Consider the following 20,228-nt stretch of genomic DNA (forward strand, 5'->3'; position numbering starts at 1 on the left):
GGCACACGGCTCATTCTTCGGGCACACAGCTCCTTCTTCGGACAAGTAGCTTGTTTTCGGGGACACAGCTCCTTTTTCGGGCACACAGCTCATTTTCAGGCACACAGCTCGTTTGCGGGCACACGGCTCATTCTTCAGGCTCACAGCTCATTTTTCGGGCACGCAGCTCATTTTTCGAGAACACAACTCATTTTCGAGCACACAGCTCGCTTATGGGCACACGGCTCATTCTTCAGGCTCACAGCTCATTTTTCGGGCACGCAGCTCATTTTCAGGCACACGGCTCATTCTTCGGGCACACAGCTCCTTCTTCGGGCACACAGCTCGCTTTTCAGGCACACAGCTCGTAACACTGCTCAATCTGAACACTCAGTCCATAACGCAGCATTTGGTTTGCATTTTGAACACACAGCTCAAGCACTTGAATTTCTGAACACGCAGCTTATACTTTTTGTCATGAACCACCTTTTCTGAAATCTGAACACGCAGCTCAAATTTTTTATCGTGAACACGTAGCCCACCTTTTTTGAAATCTGAACACGCAGCTCAAACTTTTGAATTTCTGAACACGCAGCCCATTTTGATTGTGAACACGCAACACACACTTGTTAAAAGAAGTTGAACACGCAGCCCGAACTTTTGAATCTCTGAACACGCAGCTCATATTTTGAATGTGAACACACAGCACACACTTGTTGAGAGTTGGACACGCAGCCCAAACTTTGAATTTCTGAACACGTAGCCCATATCTTGATTGTGAACACACAACACACATTTGTTGAAAGTTGAACACGCAGCCCAAACTTTTGAACTTCTGAACACGCAGCCCAGTTTCGAATGTGGACACACAGCACACACTTGTTGAAAGTCGAACACGCAGCCCGAACTTTTGAACTTCTGAACACGCAGCCCAGTTTCGAATGTGAACACACGGCACACACTTGTTGAAAGTTGAACACGCAGCCCGAACTTTTGAATTTCTGAACACGCAGCCCATACATTTTCATTTGCACGCAGCTCATTCTTAATTCTGAACACACAGCTCACACATTTTAATTCCGAACCCAGGCTCATATGTTGAACACGCAGCTCACACTTTTCAATTCTGAACACACAACTCAATACTTCATGTTGAACACGCAGCTCACTCTTAATATTGAATACGCAGCTCATATTTTGAATGTGAACACACAGCACACACTTGTTGAGAGTTGAACACGCAGCCCAAACTGTTAAATTTCTAAACACGCAGCCCATATCAAATGTGAACACACGGCACACACATGTTGAAAGTCGAACACGCAGCCCGAACTTTTGAATTTCTAAACACGCAGCCCATACATTTTCATTTGCACGCAGCTCAAATTTTAATTCTGAACACGCAGCTCATACATTTTAATTCCGAACCCACGCTCATATGTTAGACACGCAGCTCACACTTTTTAATTCTGAACACACAGCTCAATACTTCATGTTGAACATGCAGCTCACTCTTAATATTGAACATGCAGCTCATATTTTGAATATGAACACACAGCACACACTTGTTGAGAGTTGAACACGCAGCCCAAACTGTTGAATTTCTGAACACGCAGCCCATATCTTGATTGTGAACACACAACACACACTTCATTTTGAACACGCAGCTCATAACACATCACTGCTCCATCTGAACACAAGGCTCATAACACAGTATTCTTTTAATTTTTTTGAACACATAGCTCATTCTGAACATATAGGATGCGATAACAGAACTTGCAGAAGTTAAAACAGACTCAGATGCCTGACATTTTTCCTATTTTCTTTTGCTTTGAAGTCTCGAACCTATATAGCTTCAAATAGGTCCTGGTTTTACTATTCCCACATGACCTGGGTTGACCCTGCGGTTTTTGAAAGAACAAAATCTTGTTTTGCACAAATGTGGAGAACGGCAAGGCACTCTGAGCACAAAACGATTTTTTGAAATTGAGAAACAAATTCTTAACCGGGTATTGAGCCTACAACTGAACGCAGCGAAAAAGACTGAACAACGGAAAAGAAAAGGTAAACAACCTAAACGCATCGAGACACACTCGGAACGACTCAAAGCAAGAATCGAGACAAACAAAATGAAAGACACGACACACAGACGTGTTACAAAGACGAGAGACCTCTCAATTCGCGAGGAGCTAGTTTCTCCGGGCATTGTTTCCCACCCTTTCTCATTTGTGATTCTCACATCACTCGGCCCTCAGGCTCTGTTTTTCTGGAAAAGCCTTTTTCCTCACTTTTTCTCTCAGCGCACACCTCTCTATTCTTCAATCTCTGATTTTAATTCCCTCCCCTGGGTGGTTGATGGGTAAGCAGGAAGTTGTGGGCTCTTGCCCCTGGCATTCTACCAGATTCTTATTCTTCTTCACAACAGTGAGTTTCTCCCACAGAGGGATTGCGCTACAACTGGGTGTGTAGCAAATCTGCAGCTGACATCGGTTGATGATGCTTTCCTGGGGAGTTTGGACGTGATCAGATCTATCCAGATGAGGAAGTGGAATATCTTGATCCATTCCAATTCGTGCTTCGCACTTAGCTTGATACCTCGCTGCTTGGAGGGTGATAGAGCTTTCAGCCCTTTTGCGGTTAGCTTCAGTGGTGCCCTTTTCCGGCAGGTATGATGCCCTTCTTGGCAAGTATGGTGCCCTTTCTGGCAAATGCATTGACAACAAGGAAAAGACAGGGAGCTTGACTCAACTGTGCCCCTAGTTCATCATTTTGACCATTTTTTATTTTTTGCTTCCGCTAAAACAATTTTAACCAAAATGAGAGTTAGATTAACACGCTTGTTCGATTTTTTGATTTGAAATCATGCAAGTCAGGTTATGAGCACTGAAAATTTTCCTTTTTTGGGTCCAAGAAATGATCCAATTTTAGAAAAGATGGAATGCTTTTTGAGAGAAAATTAGTCAACCTCAGTAAAAATTCTCAAAAATTGTTATTGCAAACGGCGACTGCTCAACGAGCACAGAACCTACTCCTGAAATGCATAACCTCAGATCCGAAGGAAAATTGCCCCTTACACGAAGAGAGATGCATGGCAACAGAGAGTTGCCCCTTGTTTGAACGGCACCGCAGCGCATTGAATGGCAACGGAAAGTTGCCCCTTGTTTGCATGGCACCGCAGCGCATTGTAGTCAATCCTCAGAGTGACGAACACAACCAAATTCTTACATTCAGAGAAAGCGAAGATGATCAAAACCATTACATGGACACAATCGATTTGGAAGTGTTTGTGGCTGGACTTCAGAATGAAGTTGCCTACGTATCCCAAACATGGGAATCAAGCCTTACGTAGTTTGGGGTTAAGGTACACTCGGGTACTAACCTCTCCTTTTGCGCTCTAACTTTTGCCAAAGCCGCCCTTCCGGGTTTTCAACCTTGCGAGCTTTGTTTCTCTTTTCATTTCTATTCATCTTTTTTTCTTTTTCTTCTTTCATTTTCTTCATTTTTCTTCTTTTTCTTTTTTTTTTTCATTCTTTGCATTTTTCTTTTTTTTTCTGTTCTTTTTCTTCTTCTTCTTGCTCTAACTTTTGTCTGGGTTGCCCTTCCGGGTTTTCGGCCCAGCGAGCCTCTCAAGGGTAAAAGTGTAGCTTGGTCCATGTCAAATGGTTCTGAGATCTCGAATCCGTCTGAATCCAAGAGAGTGGCTATTATTCGCTGACGATGTAGGAGTCCATCCAACGGGGGCTGAATTTGCCCCTATTGTTATGGATAGGAACTCGATTGTCCTTCAGCAATGTCTTCTTCTTTCCTTCCTTCTGGGGTTTGGCATTCTTGTCGATCTTCGTTGATTTGTGGAACGATCCATCTTTGGTTCTTCGAGTACAATCTGGCATCTTTTGCCCCTAGTTCGAGTGGTGCTTCTGATCTAGCTTTGCAAGTTTCTTTTGATGGCATCTGATCTTCTTGATCTGACTTCCCTGCCCCTAGTTCGAGGGCTACTTCTGATCCGGCCACACAGTCCTCACATTGTGGTTGACCATTGAACATTCTGAATCAAAGTTCAAGGTTTGAAAATGAGGGGTCGAGTCTTGAGGCTGAGAGCGATCCTAAGCCGCACAATCTCAAGAGCGATTCCACACAGGTCTTCGCAGGACTGCGCAAAACATTTTTGAAACCTTTTAAGAAAGCGACTAATCGCTCGCGCTGAAGACAGTGTAGAACCAATCTGGACCAAGCCAGGATCCTTCTCAGTACTCACATTAACAAACATGATCTCATTCATTAAGGGCTTAGCACGCCTCTCTTTCTCTCAATTGATCAAATTTTGCAAAACCCGAGGAATTCCTCCCTCTTCGTTTTTTTTTTAATCACAGTGTTAGAAAACTTTTGAAAAACTTAGGTCAATGCAATGATTTCGGGGCATAGGAAAGGCAAAGTTTTCAATCAAATACTGCCACCTCATTCTGAACTTCTGGCATATGGCAAAAGCAAACACAAGAATATGAAAAACCACTGTTGTTCCATTCAAATTTGTTGGTGCAACTGGCTCCAAGCAGAAATAGACTCAGAAGAAAATGAAAAGACAAACGCAAAACAAAATGGTGATGCCCGAGATAACACCCCCGGAATCACCCGACCTTTGTACAACAGGACTGACTCGATACAACAAGATAGACCCTTAATCAAAAAGACTGACTCGAGACAATGAGACAGACTCAAAACAAAACTTACAAAATTGATTTAACACCCAAGTTAGAAATTACAAAACTAGCATTCGCAAATGCTCAAAAAAGTGCATGCCATACGCCACATTTGAGGTAAACCGAGCACCGCCCGCAGGTGGTCCAACCCCTGATCACATACTCATACGATCCTCAAAGTTCACTGACCCAGTGATGGTAGACTTCGCCGAGCATTGCAGGAGGACAACCCCGTTGTCAAACAGATCCTGTACTTCGTGGCGAAGACGAAAGCAGTTGTCGGTGCTGTGACCAGTTTGCTGGTGGTACGCGCAGTACTGGATACCATCATGCTTAACTGGAAGCGGACTCGGGAGAGGCCGAGGCTCGAGGGGTTTGAGATGCCCTTTTTCGACGAGGATTTGAAGGCCCTTAGACAAAGGCGTGTAGAGGGCTTGGAAGACCCTGCGACCTCGGGGCGGATATTTCGAAGTCTGCAAGTTTTTGCTGGACGCACTCGAAAAAGGATCCGCAGGTGCTGCCTTGGCTCTCTGATCTTTTCCAGGTGTAGGATTAGAATTGGAAGGAACTGTTCTGGTACGACGATCTCCATCTCGATTTTTCCCCTGGCTTGAACTGCTCTCGTCTTTAGTGGGGAAGATGTCATCCACAGTCTTAGCCACAACTGCGAGTACTTGTTGCTTATTCAACCCTCTGGCTTTCAGAGCCTCAACAGCTTGCTGGAGTTGTTCATAGGGATCAGTGTCCATCTTCATCTTGTTCTTTCCACTAGCCTCAGCTTGGTGGAAGGTTTGGGTTGCTTGACCAGTACGAAATCCGGCTGTTGTTGACATATCATTGCCAGAGCTTGAGACAGCTTCAGGTTGGCTAAGCTCTATTACAATTCGCTCCAGTAGCGGGGGCTCCTGCGGTATGAAATTCTCAGCATATGATGCATTTGGTGGCGGAACCGACATTCCGCAGGCTAGATCCACCACAGATCTTTGAAGGTCACCAATCATTCCCATCAACTCGAATGTGGTGGGCTCACGGGTTTGAAATAACTGGGGTTCCCAGGTCGGATGTGCGGTAGGTGACCTAGGTGGGTGTGGCACTTCAACATCGGTATCACCTTGTAATGTGATTCCTTGGTCTGATGCGGCTGCCATAACCACAATTTCTTCCGAATTTTGCGTCATCACGAGTTTTGCTAAACTGAACAGAGGTGATGTGACTGGTGACTGACGGATTAGATGGACCGGACTGGTGACTGACGAATCTGAAGAACCGGTGAGCCTTTTTCTGTCTTGCCTCAGCAAAGGAGAACACTGGTTGCTCTGAACCGAGTCTCTGAACCCCCTGAAAGAGAACACACGCGGCATCTCAGCCCAATCCCGCTAATACAGACATGAGCATAACTGAATAACTGCATTCGACCGCTGATCACTGTTCCCAAAATTACTGCCCCCAAAACTGAATCTGATACCCGCAGATATAACTGATTCCCAAAATATTGAACTGGTGCCCGCAGGCCTTATATCCAAACTTGCAAACTGATATATGCACCCCTGTAGAGACGCACTCTAAAAGCACAAAATAAGCAAGTGACAGCCAAAACACCCCTATGTTGGGGTAAGGTTTCCCTGTCCTATTCTGTCATGAGCTAGGGTTTCACTACGCACGCAGCGGTTTCAAACAACCTATCGGGTAAGCAACCTGTCCTAGTTTGGAATGGCCACTACGGATTCCGAATATACACTAGGTCGAATGGTCAAAAGGGTGCCCCGGTAAAATCGGGGTTTGTGTTCCTATACTGGCAGAGCCCACAACCGGTCAGCCTTATGGTCATGGCTTGACAAGACAAGCCTCCGACAAACCGTTCAGGAATAGCAGATGGCAAACACGGTGTCCTAGGTGCACCAATGCACATGTAATGCAAAGAAACACATAAGTGTAGTAAAAAACAGATATCATGAGTTCGAGTCAAGTTCTCTAAGTCCCCAGCGGAGTCGCCAGAAACTATAGACGTCCCCGAACGCCCCGGGAGGATGAGTCCCGTTCTATTCATTTGGGCTTACTACGTGTTCGGACTCTCAAATTGTCACGGTTCTAAATCTGAACCAAAGAGTCCAAATCCGGCAAATCGTTTTGAGAAAACAGATTTTGAAAGAAGTGCCAAACATGGACTGCTTTGCCAGACACAGAGTCGCCACCTAAATGTTTTATTTTGGAGAAATTTAGGAAACCCTGACTCGTTTGCCTAAGGCCACGTGTCCGTCATCACCAAAGTGGCCTGGGCTCGGGAACTTGGGTATGATTAGGGAAGGTCACTTTGTGAGCACCCCCGCTCGCCCGATCAAAGATCGGCCTCTACTAACCATGATATCTATTTTTGAAAACATTATGCGTTCTTATTCCGGTTATTAACCTAGATTTACTATGTGATGCGCACAGCATACAAGTATAGACTGGGTCGCCTGAATTGGAACAAAACATTTCATGTTTGTTTATTTGAAAATGTTTTGATGGTGCTACCCACAAGTAGGCTAAGACATGGATTTGCCACCCTCGGATGGGCTTAGAAAACATGGTTTTGCCACTATCTAGTGGGCTTAAAACTCACAATTAATGAATTGTTCCAATTCAAATAACCCAACCTTCACCCACAGGCATTCAGGCAGTTATATCATATAAGCACATAGCCTCATGGTAAGCATGCTATCATGGCAGTCACTCACACGCATGCAAGGATGCTAAAGCATAAAACTTACCGAGTACTCCAAGCCAAAACAGGAGCTAATTAGAAATCCATGCATGATCCTAACTATACAGAAATGCCTAATGCAACACATGCAAAAATGCAACTATAGAAGGCTCGGCTATTCTAAAGATGGCATGCGAAATGCTACAACTAACAAGTATTCAACTTGGAATTGAAATATAATGCAGTTAGTATGATGCGCCGAGCCCGGTGCATGCAAAACAAATGAATGAATGCAAACATGCTATCATACTGTATGCTAATTGAAACATGCCCTAATCTAACCATCATAAGCGGGTAAATAAAAGGGAGAAAGGCGTGGGGTTGGAAGACATACATCACACGCATGCACACTTATTACAGTTGTGTCCTCGCTCGGAGGGTCCGAAAGAATAATACAGTCCGAATAAATAATTACACTCCATAATGAATAATTAAATATTACAAAACCCTAATTAATTAACAAATTAACTAGGAAAGCGATAAACTAGCATGTAAGCCTATGGACTGCCTCAGCTCTGTTCCGAATGGTGGAATGATGCATGCTTGAATTGCCTGGCGCGGAAATCCATTGCGATGCCCCGATTCGCCTCTGTTTGCAGTTTTTCTCAGAATATTGTGGAAAGCTCCAGGAGGCTGCTGATTTATGATTTACTGCAACAGAGAGCAACAAATGGGCATGGCAAAGTATTTTCACATATGTATGCATGACTACTCTTCGGGGAGTGTAGTCCTCGATCCTCGTGCCACTAATCACGCATATCAATGCATGATGGCCGATGAGTCGAATTGCACGACTCGATGTGAAATGAATGCACATGAAAACGCAACAAGACCTAAACTCCATCATGGGTAATCCAGAGTGTCGGCGACCGGGGAATTGAGACACGTTCCGTCACTCAGAGTACGAAACGTCCCTCGTTTCCTGTGCTTGGGCTAACTCCTATCCTGAACACAATGCAAATGAAATGTCATACACAATGCAACTAGCATATAACCTAGCATACGCAATGCTATGAAATGGCATACACAATGCACGATGCAACATGACATACACAATGTTCTAAAATACAACCTAGCATACGCAATGCTATGAAATGGCATACACAATGCATAATGGACTTACACCAACATGAGTGGACCTCAGCCACACTAACATCAGTGGCCATTAGATGAAAATGAGACTATCGAAATCCGTGCACACATGCACGCAAATCGATGACCGAACCTAAGGCAGAGTATGCAACTCTAACAAGGCATGGCAAGGCATGAAATATGGCATACAAGCATGTAATTTCCAGCACTAAAATGTGATGCAAAATGGTCCCGAAACGTGGAAACATGGCACCCGATGTCCCGAAACGCAACACTAGGCACATGCATTGACCTATAGCTCTACAAAGCATGCATTATTTGATCATGATGCATGAAGACAGAACCAAGGCAGTCCCAAAACATGAACATTTCTAGTTCAAAGCATGGCCAAAAGATGCTAACAAGATGGACTAAAATAGCATGCAACTTTGACTAGCAAACATGAGTTACATGACATGTGCATGAAGCAGGTGAGAACTCATCAAACCAGAAAAAATCAGTGAATAAAACATTCCAAAATATGCCCAAATAAGCATGGAAATGCAGCCAACACATGCACAAACGAGGGGCTCCTTTAGAAGGGTAGACAAGGGGTTATTAAGAACATACATCAAGGACACTTGGCATGGAAAAATTAACTCAGTAAATCAAATATGGTAGCCCTAAAACTCACTAAATTGGCCCTGAAATCAATCAACTAAGCATGCAAGATAGGGCCTCTTTGGAAGGCCAAAATGACCATCAAACAAAACAAGGTGAGAGGGGGTCACCCCCCTCTGATTTCGAGGCTCAAAAATGTATCAAAGCCACTGAAAATCCATTGGATTTTAGTGGCTAGGAGGCCAAACCATGGCCAATACAAGTGCTCTAATGCATAGCCCTAATCATGAAAGAATTAAGCATGCATAGGGGAAGATGACTCCAAACAGAGAATAGGCCTTAATCAAACATGAATATGATGTCAAAACAAGACTTTTTTCAGTTTAGGTCGAGGTCCGAAAAGGCTCACAAACAAGGCTAATATATCATGCAAAAACAGCCCTTAAAGAGAGAATGAGCAAACAGGGAAGTAAATGATTTCAAAAAAGAAAGAGCCCTTCAACAAAGTTGAAGAGGTGCTCAAAGAAAGATACTTTATAGTTTATGGAAAATCTCAAATATGCTCACAAGTAAGGCTAAAATATGATGCAAAAATGGCCCTAAAAGAGAGATAGGGAGCAAGAGGCAGTAACTGGCCTTAAACAGTGAAGATCCCTTCAACAAAGTTGAATAGGGGCTCAAAATAAAGCACTTTACAGTTGGACTCAAAGCCCATAAATGCTTAAAAACAGGGCTAACATATCATGCAAGAAATAGCCCTAAAAGAGAGATAGAGGGAAGGGGGTAGCAGGTGGCTTCAAACAGAGAAAAACCCTTGATCAAACATGAAGATGAGATCCAAGAAAGACTATTTCTAGTTCGGGTCGGAGCCCAAAAATGCTTGCAAGTATGGCATATAAATGAAGCAAAAAAATGCAAGTTTAAGGGAAATAGGTGCTTACCCTTGAAGAGTAGTAAATCAGCAATTTTTGGACCAAATTTCTGAACTTTCAACCTCTTTAAATGTCCTCTCAGATACTGGAATGAGTGATGGAGGTGTTATGCCATGGGTTGGTGTGTAAATGGTGAAGAACCAAGGTGTTTGGAGGCTTGGATGAGAGAGAGAGAAAGTTGTATCTATAATGGTGCCTTAGCTGATTTTCTAACCCTTCAAAATGGTGGTAGAGTGCTGGTTTTAAAGAGGGAGAGAGGCCAAGGAAAGGGAGGGAAAAACAAATTCAAATTTCCCTCCCAAAAGGCAGCCCCTCGGATACAGGATCTGGGGGGAAACAGCTGGCACAGCTGGAATACACTTGGAGAGAGGATCATGGCCGGCCAGGTTCAAAAGGTTCAGGTGGCCGGTCGGCCAGCCACGGGTCAAAAGGGTCAATCAAAATTGCTGGCCGGTCACCCCAAAAAGGTGGCCTCCCATGTGTGCACAACACAAATATGTGGTCAAAACTCAGAAAATGTGAACCAGGAGAGAGAAAAGCCAACTTTTTAGAGGGGTTCAAAAGGGTCAAAGACAATTACTTTCCGGCCTATTCATATTGGTGGCCTCTCAGGTGTGTACAACACAAATATGGGGTTTAGGGCTAAAGAAAGTGGCCCGGGAGTGGTCAACATTAGCTTTCTAGTGAGGAAAACGGGCAACAGAGAGTGATGAAGAAATAAAACTGGCTTTTTAGAAAAATTGCTAGCCTCCCACCCTCCTACAAGCTTTCTAACAATGAAAATAAGGTCTCCACCAAAAATGAACCAAAACGGATGCAAAACGGAGGTTCGGGGATCGAAACGCGAAAATGGGCTGTTAAACACCGGAGGTGGCATTCGACCACGAAGTTGGTTTCTCGAGCCACAGTGTCCCCTAAAAGGAAGTAAATAAGATGTGTACCGAAAACCGGAGCAAACGGAGGTGGTTAGGCGGTCCTGAACCGAGGCACACGGCCGACGGCTCTGAAAAACCGGAAACCGGGCTCCAAACGGGAAAAATGGCCTACGACCATAAAACGTAGCCTACGGCCACTGAGAGATGGTCTACGAGACCTCTCCCTCCCATCGGGAAAAGACAACGAAGAAAACGGGACCTGGTTCGCAAACCGAGGGAAAACACGAAGGAGCCCGGAAGTCCAGAGGCAAGGCTCGCAGCCGAGACTCCGCAACCTCAGAACGAGCACAATATGCGACATCACCAAGCGCTCAATCGGTGACGTCTAAGTCTTAAGGTCAGTAAAAAATGGGATGTCTACAATCACGGGCCATGTCTTTCAATTTATCCAAACCTTCTGATATCACTTTCAATCCTTGGTCCTGTGTGAACATCAAAGTAAAACCGTCAGATGCTGCATTGTCGACTTGTAGGGTGTGAAAATACACCATTAATAATGTAAGAATACTTGGTAGCTTCAGATATAACTAGGACAGGATGTGTTCTCAAACCTTAGTGTCAATCCGTCCATTAAAAGAACTTGCTTATCCATTTCCTGTATGAATTGCATAGTCAAAAATTGATGTGTACAAAATGGGACAAAGCAACAGATACAAATGCATAAGGCAGTAGCAAACCTCATTCAAATCATGGGCCATGTTTTTCAATGTATCCAAACCTTCTGATATCACTTCCAATCTTTGGTCCTGTTTGAACATCAAAGTAAAACACATTATTTTTATTTTTTATTTGGAATCAATAGAACAATGGATGCAGAAATCGAAGAAGAACAAATCCTCATCAGAAAGGAAAAATCATATTTCCCTCCAATTAGAAAAAGAAAGGTATTCAACTCTAAAGAATTACATGCCTGCTTCATTTTCCGAATTTCGTATGCAAATGAATTCCATTAACCTGATCAGTGTTGACAAGCCTTGTCTGGTTTTTATATCTATACTAACCTCACCACAAAAAATAAAATAAAATAAAATAAAATTAGTGCTGCTTTATATATTAAGGACATGAGAAATTCCTCATTACCCTAACTGTTACAGATTGTAATCACATTGATGTAAACTGATGTTATATAACATATTTAAATAATTCAACCGTGATTTATTGTGTTCATACCTTGATGTTTAGGAAGATGACCCTGATGTGGAGTCAGCAAGTGACGGTTAGAAACTTGAGAGAAAGCTGCTGCACCCTGATTCACATCCTTCAAATTGACATAGAAGGCAATTAAGGATTCAAGATATTGCATGGTCAAGGATATGAGGCACTAAAACAAGATATAAGGAAATACTTTCAGGAGAGATTGCATTTGGATAAATATTTAGCAAAAATTATTGTGGGTTGCATTATCAGGGGATAAAGGTATATTGATGGCCCTTGGGATTTTCTTTCACCAGATGCCGCTAGGTTTAAATTACTATACTCAATGCAGAGCTCTTAGACTAATATTCATAGTAAAAACAAGAACTCTTAGACTAATATTCATAGTAAAAACAAGAACTCTTTCTCAGGACAAACATTGGGTAAGTACAATATATATATTTTTTTGAACAAAAGTGAGTGAGTGCAATTGGCTAGTTAGTAAAATATTTGGTCAACTAACATTTACTCAGAATTTCCTCATTGCAGTTTCTCCCTTGATATCAACATTTGAATACTTGTCATACCATGGGAGAAACACCCAAATGCAGATTTTATAGCAGTCCCAGGTATTTTTATTTTGCATTAGTCCGATTAATAAAAATTTCAAAGTGGTATAATATAGTTTGTTATTACAAATAGTGGCGTTTTAAAAAACGCCGTTAAAAATACGCCTTCAAAACAGATATTTCCAGTAGTGTTTACACACTCTGAAGCCAAATCTGATGAGTTGCAAATTATATATCTACATGCCAGAGTATCATGATGCAGTCAGATCAACAACTGATAAATATGACAAGTTGGGTTATAGCTAATCAACTTGACTTCCCTAATGCAGCTACATATTTCACGTTTAAAATTTGAAAGAAAATAAATAATTAAATTGACAACAATTGTTAAGAAGGCTGTAACCTCAAAATTATCCATTATTTCGGAGCATGATCCGCAGCATGTAAGCCTGCACGGAAGGACAAGTTTTTAATCTCCACAGCTGCTTTTATAGATTGTGGGACTCAAATCCAAACAGCCTGTTTACATGTAAAGGTAACAACAAGAAGTCAAAAGAAATGGTTAATTGGACACAACAATGCTATGAGAAACAGCCAAAAGTAAGAAATCCATAATAATGCAGAAGTGAACCAATACACACCTGTGATTCATATGAATGCATAGGAAGCAAAAGATCAACTGCATCAAAAATTTGGTTGCTTCCTCGCCATATACGATAGAAACCAAACCAAGTAGTTGTTACTTTGCAAGTATTTACTTGGGAAGTTGTGCTGGATAATTGGATATTGGAAATCCTCGCTGGATATGCCTACACAACAGTAGAAAATGTATGTGGTTCACTTCAGATTTGGCTTCATTTCAGTAGCTAACTTGAGCCGCTTCATTTCAGTTTTTCTTGCCTCTGAGATCCATTTTATTAAGCCAAATCTGGATAATTGGATATTGGAAATCCTCACTGGATATGCCTACACAACAGTAGCTAACTTGAGCCGCTTCATTTCAGTTTTTCTTGCCTCTGAGATCCATATTCCACAAATTTTCCATACAAATAGGAAGAGTTAGCTGGGTTGAAATTAAGCAGATGAATCTACATGAAGGATCTCAAGTAACTGAAATTAAGGGCTTGTTGAGTTGAGCTGAGTTAAATTTATTTATCAATTTTATGTTGTTAGAAATCTACTTATATAAAGCTCGAAGTGCCATGAGAGGGCTTACGCCTTATGCCTTTGTAAAGTGAAAAATCTTGTCATTTTTCACTAATTATATGAATCTACATTTGTGGGCTTGTTTCAGCTCTCATATTGAGTTTTCCAATAGGTAGAAGCTCTTATAATTACACCTAAAACGAATTGCCCATGTACTTATCACTCCCTCTTTATCTTTTTTTCCTTCCAAAAAATAAATAAACAAATACATATACCCATCAACAAGTATACGAAGTTTCTTTGCAGCATGTGATGAAGAAGATTGTTTGTGGACGTGGGTTCTCTCACAGATCTTCACAACGAGTAATAATAAAGAGTAGTTAAAATATTGCTAGTAGAGGCTTCACTAACCCTTTTCGTTTGACTTGTCCTTGTAAGCTTATTTTTTGGGCATCAAAAGGTCTTCTTTGACCTAATGCTTTTAGATAGTGGTATCTAAAGACCTAATGGTATTGAATGATACGTATCAGCAATATCGAATAATATTAGGGGTATCAAAATACGTATCGAAAACTAACCAATGTATATGGAATTTTTATTTCAACCAATACCAAAATGTATTGATATTGAAAAGACAAAAATTGATATGTTTGCACCCATGGAGACTCCAGTAGTTATATTATAAAAAAAAAGTCTTTCATTTCATGTTCTTTCCACCTCTGAATTGTATATGAAAGTATTTTAGTAGTTGTTGGAAAGGCCAATGCCTAAATGTTCTAGCAAATGTCAGCCACATGTTTATAACCTTCTCATCATCGTAAACTCTTTACTCCATCACCACACATACACACACACAGTACATATATAATTAATATAGAGGATGTTTGTGTGGATATATTAATATTAGCCTGCAGGTGAACCACAGGCTTGAAACATAGCCACTACATATTGTCTGCTAGTCTTCTTGATACTGCTCTGTCTCTGTCCTTTTGTTATAAAACTAATTGTAATGACCATGTGATGTTTTTAGCAATAAGGCACCACCTAAATATAGATCACCAAGAAAAAAAATTTCTAGATCATAGATCTAATCTTTGACACTTACCCTCATATTTGAATCTTCAATCTCAAAGTTAATAACTCAAATTTTAACTACTAAATTAGTAACTCCTATAAATATAAGAAAATTGTTATATATCACCAATTTTTTGTTACTGCCCTCTTACATGAACATTTATGATTGATTTTTTTGTTTGGAGATAATTATTAAGATATTAATGAAAACAAATAATAATGATACATAAGGATGAAAAAAAGAAAATGTAATATAACAGTCCTCTTTTTATAATACCAAGAGCTAAGCGAAGAAAGAATGAAAAAACAAATACAAACAAGTTAAACAAACAACAAAGATTTTAGTCATCTTTGAGAGCAAGAAATTTCTTCGGATACTTCAGGATTGGTTTAAAATTTTGCCTCCACAAATGGCCAAAAATAATAATAAAGAGTAATGTTAAACGATAATGATTTTTGCACAAAACTCTCATAGATATGATGTGGTCTCTCATTTTAAACCAAAACAACCATCCATCATTGTGGCTCATACTTTTAAAGATGACAAGACACATGATTTTTACTCACGATTGATTCGTTTGGAAGTTCACTTGAATAGTTCATTGACATGAAAATGTCAATTCAATCATATTATGCAACTCATAAATTAGCTCGGTATGAATTCAGCTCATTTTTCTTCTTGTCAAACAGCTCGTTGAACTCACTCTCTTACGAAATGCATAAATTAGCTCAGCATGATTCATGAATGCTCAACAAGAATGTATAAACATGTATTACTAGACAAGGCATTTTAAACTTTTGCATGTATTACTAAAGAAAAAAAAACTACTGGATTCCAACTATCGACGTACGTATTGATATCTTGCTACAAACAGGAAAGCATCATACTGTGTACTAACAAGATTGACAAGCCAGTATGTATAACATGTAACATTATAGAGATGTTAGGAACTGACTTCAATATTTGTTCATTAGTTCCCCTGCTTACTAACATTGTAGAGATGTTTGCTGTGTTTTTGTTATGTGTTTTAGGTTGTAAATAGAATCAGTGAACAGATCATAGAGGAACTTCAGTTTGATGAAATACCAGAATCAATGTCAAGGGGTATTATTGGATTAAAAAGTTATTTACAGCGTTAATATTGTTTCTATTTCCCTCACGTTCTATCACTTTCATTCTAAAGAAACTGTAAGGAGAATAATATACTTTGACTATTGAGTCATGCTAATCACAACTTAATGAATTGTAAAAAAAACATCAAAATATTTAAAATCTCAATAATACAACTCCTACACATTTTAAAATATTTTTCTACACTTTATAGATATTTTATACATCTACCAATATTATTCACAGCCCTTTAGTTACCATTAGCATTTTCCAAAACAGTTTAGTCATCTAACTTCTTTTGGGGTGAATGTTAAATGAGCTTCATCATCACATACACTGAAATAGGCTAAAGAATTTCAATGAAGCCAGTTTTAATTAAAATTATGAGGAAACAAGTGCAGTGAATTACCTCTCTGGGCATAAGAGTTTTTGGAATCACTCTGCAAAAAAATAAGTAATGGAGTTTATGAGTGGAGAAGAGAGTTTTTGGAATCACTCTGCAAAAAAATAAGTAATGGAGTTTATGAGAGAGAGAGAGAGAGAGAGAGAGAGAGAGAGAGAGAGAGAGAAATTACCCTAAGACGTGGCGGCCACCATCATAGACAGCTTGGGAGATTAGACCCATCAACCCAACACTCCCTCCTCCATACACCAAGTCGATGTTCCTCTCAACCTGCCCATTTATTTATTTATTTATAACGTTATTAATTAATATATTATTCACATAAACACTATCACACGTAATTCAGATTCAACCAAGAACCTTCTCTCTCCCACTCTCTCACTCATTCATTCATGTTTTTCATTCTCATATTTTAACCAACAATGTCATAACTCGTATGTCTCGAAACAATGTTATTTTGGCTATAAAATGATATCGTTTTGACACATTCAAACTATTCAGATCACACAAATTCGGGCAATCAAACATTTTTCCATTTTAATTCACTGCCAAATAGTTGGATACAACCAGAACGTCCCATGCCCAATTCAAAAAAAAAAAACAAATGGTTCCAAAAAAACACAGAGCCCTTTTGTTCTCTGTTTTAGTCTCTGAAATTCGATTCCACTTTTAGGTAAAAAGAATCACAATAAGAATAAGAATGTTTCTGGAATTCTATTTTCGTAGAAATCAACACAGTCAACCAATGTGAGCCCATCACAAAACAAAAATCCAACCACCACCACCACCACCAAGAATCAAATTCATCTAACAATAATTCCAAGAAGTAAGAATGATAAGTTCCTTGATATTGAAACAATACTAATGTGATCAAAAACTCAAAATGTACATATTCAACTCCACGGGACATCCAAATCAAACACCAGTTTCGAGCTAGAGAGAAACTACAGCCAACTAATAGCATGTACAAATGCAACGAAAGGACAATTTGTCTACATGAACAAAGCGAGAGGAGGGAGAGACGGAGAGAGAGTACCGATTACAGTTCAGAAACAAAGTAGATTATTCGCCGCCATCGGAGCTTGAAATGCGAGTAATCGAGAGGTCAGAGTTCAGATTTGAGCTTCTGGAAATCACTGAATCTCTGCAAATGAAGCGGTGGAGCTCGCTACCTCGCTGGTGCAGCTTCGAAATCGCTTCGATGGAGCTTCGATCTGAATCTTCGATGGAGTTTCGAAATCGCTTCGATGGAGTTTCAATCTGAATCTTCGTTGGAGCTTCGAAATCGCTTCGATGGAGCTTCAATCTGAATCTTCGATGGAGCTTCGAAATCGCTTCGATGGAGCTTCAATCTGAATCTTCGATGGAGCTTCGATGGAGCTTAGAGAGGGTTGAGAGGGAGCGAGAGATGTGTGCGAATAAGGGTTGAGAGAGAGAGAGTTTTGAATCTTCGATCGAAATCGTTTTGTGTAATATAGAGAGGGTTCTGATTCAAAAGAAGGTTTCACAAAAGAGGCGCGTGTGGCTACCGCATTTGGAGGCGGTTTTAAGCGCCTCCTGTTATAAAACGGTGTGGTTTTGTTTAATAGAATATGCGGCGTTTATAAAACGCCATTAAATTTTAATTACAGTGACGTTTAAAAAAAGGTCGTTAAAAAAACGCTATCATAACCCTTTTTTTCCTGTAGTACGCATTTAATATATATATATATATATATATTTAATATAATCCTCACATTGTATTGAGTTGTAAGAGACTGTAGAAGATCATATTTCCAAATGTTTGGCTTGTAATTGGCTGACCTCCTTTGGCATTGTAGAACATGTTGATCTGCTAGCATTCCTTTACTACAATCCATTATGGCCTTTTTTTTGCTAATTTAAAACAAAGACACAAAAAAAAAAAAAAAAAAAAAAACAGAAAATAAAACAATGTTTAAGGTTGCTAAAAAATGGGAAGAAGAGGTGGGAAAGTTGTGGTGATCTATGTGAAATTAAGGAGCCTATTTATAAAGGCAAATGTCATGAACAAGCATGGTCTACCACGTTAAAAACGTTGATGTCCTGACAAAACATTGTTTTCAACATTTTGGTATTTGTTTTCGGTTCTATTTTCGTTTTTGTATTTGGTGTTTTGAGAAATAGAAATAATGAGAGTGCAAGAACTAGTTAATATGGTTACTAAATTAGAAATATTTGTTTTTGAAAGTTGTTTGTGAAACAATTTTTTTGTTTCACTTTTTTTGATTTTGTCAATCGATTTATTTATTTATTTATTAATGTCTGGATGGCTTTCACCCTTTAATTTATTTTATTTTTTATTTTTTATTTTTTGGTCTTGGGAAATACCCTTGGTATGATATATTTATTTTCGATCTTTATAAAAAAAATTGTCCTTTCCAATAAAAATTTAAAATTTAAAAATAAAAAAAAACAATACCAAAGCACAACCAATCAGTGTGTTTGGTTTGATTTTTCTGGATTAAGTTTTTTGAAAATTGACTTTTTTAGTTTTCGTGTTTTTTTGTTTTTAGTGAATATTTTAAAAAATTTTAACATTTTTTTTATATTTTTAAATGCACCTTACTTAGATGTATCTAAAAAGTAAAAAATTTGTGAAAAAATATTTTAAAAAATTAATAAATAATAAAAATACAAAAAATGTGCTGAATTCTTATATTTTTTTTGTATTTTTGGTATTTAGTGAATTTTTAAAAGTTTTTTTTTTACAATTTTTTTACTTTTTAGGTGTATTTATGTTAGGTGTGTCTAAAAAGTAAAAAATTGCTTAAAATATTAAAAAAAATTTAGTAAAAACAAAAAAACACAGAAAATAAGAAAGCAGAATTTTCTGAAAAGTGAAAACAAGCAATGTGATAAGTTTACAAACCAACCACAGAAAAGTGCACAAAACACTTATAGAGTGTTGAAAGTAAGCTTGATGGTAGGCAGCTACCATGTTTGAAGGTAGGCAGCCACTATGGTTGAAAGTGGATGGCAGCCACCATGCTGAACACATGGTTCCTAAATGGTCAAAAACAGCTGCATAAATTGTAGACTTTCACACTGTATTATTGTATGCTTTTACATTGTCTAAGTTATCTATAAATAGCTAAATGTATCAAGAGTGTTAAGAGAGTGTGGGAGAAAACAAGAAAAAAGTGCTCTGTTTGTTTTTCAAAATTTATTTTTAAGTGAATTAAATTTCAGTTTGGTTCAGTGTGTTTTAAGCCTCTCATTGTGAATCACCAATAGTGGTTTGCACCCCACTCCCATCAATAGTGGTATCAGAATCGAAGGTAGCTTGAATTTGCAGAAATTCTGAAAAATTTTCAAGAACAGAGTGTGTTTTCAAAATTGTCCAGAAATCAAAGTGGTCAAAATCCATTTTTGATCACATTAGCTTGAAGCTCCTGGCGAGACGAGCACAACCATGAAATCCGCGTTGAAAAATCAAATCAGAAGGCCCCACACGCGCCCCACGCGCCTCCTGACACCGTTCTCACGCGCGCCCACTCTCCCACGCGCTACTACGCGCTTCCAGAGGAAGACGACGTGTGATCCCACGCTCAACACGCGCCACACGCGCGCGTACCAGAGCCGATGTCATCCACTGACGTCATCTAGCCGCTGAACAGCTTTGACCAAGCCGAACCACGCCGCCGTTGACTTGAGCCGCTAACCAGGCCGAGCGTGAGCCGAGCCTACATTGACCTGAGCCGTTGACTGAGCCGTTAACGGAGCCGCTGACATCAACACACAGAGGATTAATCCAGTGTGCCGCGGCTAAGGTGCAGCCGCAGATCTGAACCG

General features: G+C 39.8%; 1 pseudogene across 1 annotated transcript in view; it reads right to left on the minus strand.

Annotated features, from left to right (window-relative positions):
• The window catches only part of LOC145799909 (alpha-farnesene synthase-like), a 31,070-nt pseudogene extending 12,796 nt beyond the window's left edge, over positions 1-18,274 (minus strand). The window contains exon 1 of the transcript XR_014341345.1: positions 18,152-18,274. The product of XR_014341345.1 is annotated as an alpha-farnesene synthase-like (transcript). The remainder of the gene's footprint in view (positions 1-18,151) is intronic.
• Positions 18,275-20,228: the final 1,954 nt, after the last annotated feature.

The sequence above is a fragment of the Camellia sinensis genome, chromosome 9 (assembly GCF_055761805.1).
Source record: "Camellia sinensis isolate YWXY chromosome 9, ASM5576180v1, whole genome shotgun sequence".
Classification (NCBI taxonomy): Eukaryota; Viridiplantae; Streptophyta; class Magnoliopsida; order Ericales; family Theaceae; genus Camellia; species Camellia sinensis.